The sequence below is a fragment of the Mastomys coucha genome, unplaced genomic scaffold (genome assembly GCF_008632895.1).
Source record: "Mastomys coucha isolate ucsf_1 unplaced genomic scaffold, UCSF_Mcou_1 pScaffold6, whole genome shotgun sequence".
Lineage (NCBI taxonomy): Eukaryota > Metazoa > Chordata > Mammalia > Rodentia > Muridae > Mastomys > Mastomys coucha.
Window position 1 is genome coordinate 69,619,883 of NW_022196912.1, and position 1,106 is coordinate 69,620,988.

The 1,106-nt window shown below is 54.2% G+C and overlaps 1 non-coding gene across 1 annotated transcript; it reads right to left on the minus strand.

The window, feature by feature from the left end:
• Nucleotides 1–571: 571 nt before the first annotated feature.
• Nucleotides 572–735, minus strand: LOC116081371. The gene has a single exon (XR_004114859.1). It is a non-coding gene; the product is annotated as a U1 spliceosomal RNA (small nuclear RNA).
• Between the last annotated feature and the right edge of the window lie 371 nt (nucleotides 736–1,106).

The following is a 1,106-nucleotide window of genomic DNA, read 5'->3' on the forward strand; positions in this document are numbered from 1 at the left end:
GCCCGGCAGTGGTGGCCCAGCACTTGGGAGGCAGAGGCAGGCGGATTTCTGGGTTCCAGGCCAGAAAAAATATTTTTAAAAGGCTCTTGTGTGTATGGATATTTTGCCTGCCTGCCTGCATGCACGTTATTATGTATTTATGTATGTACATGTATGTATGTGTATATGTACACACATATGTATGGTCTTTGCACCGCAGGTATGCAGTGCCTGTGCCGGCTAGAAGAGTGTGTTGGGAGTTACAAACGGTCGAGAGGTGCCTAGTACTCTTAACCCTGAAATCCCCTCTCCTGTCCCTGTCAATGCCAATAATTTTTTGGCCGGCTGGACTGCTTGTCTATTGCTTTCTAGCAGGCCTGAAATCCATAGAAACCTGCCTTACTTCTCTGCCTCTCAAGTGCTGCTAACAACCGGCCCTGGCCAAGCCATTTGTAAACCACTCTAAACAAGTACACTCTACGTTAGTAGCTAGGAATCCAACTTTGCTGCTAGCTGATACGAACGACCAACACTTGTACAGACCAGAGACCAGGAAACAATGAGACTCCTGCTTTTGCAAACCAGAACAAACCAGGGGAGAGCGCGAACGCAGTCCCCCACTACCACAAATTATGCAGTCGAGTTTCCCGCATTTGGGGAAATCGCAGGGGTCAGCACATCCGGAGTGCAATGGATAAGCCTCGCCCTGGGAAAACCACCTTCGTGATCATGGTATCTCCCCTGCCAGGTAAGTATGAGTTGTGCCTGCCGCGCGCACATTTTCCCCTACCGCACACACACTTCAAGCATACGGTCACTGCCTCCTCGCGTCCGCCCCTCCCTCATGCCCTCCAGACCCGTCGCCGTCTTATCTTCCCTCACGAAAATCACACCCACCTCATAGGACTATATACGGGGGGACGCAGCACGCCCGGATCCACGGGACCGGCAGCCTCTGCGCCTAGCATTATCTGCATACGCCCCGCCCTCGCCCTGAGGTCCGAGGCCCTAAAGCCCTGCTGCCCAGCTCCGAGACTCCGCACAGTGTGTGCCCTTGCCCAACGCCAAGGGCCAGCCCCTGTGGAACCTGGAGGGGCTCGGGAACAGAGACACCATCCGTGGGGACC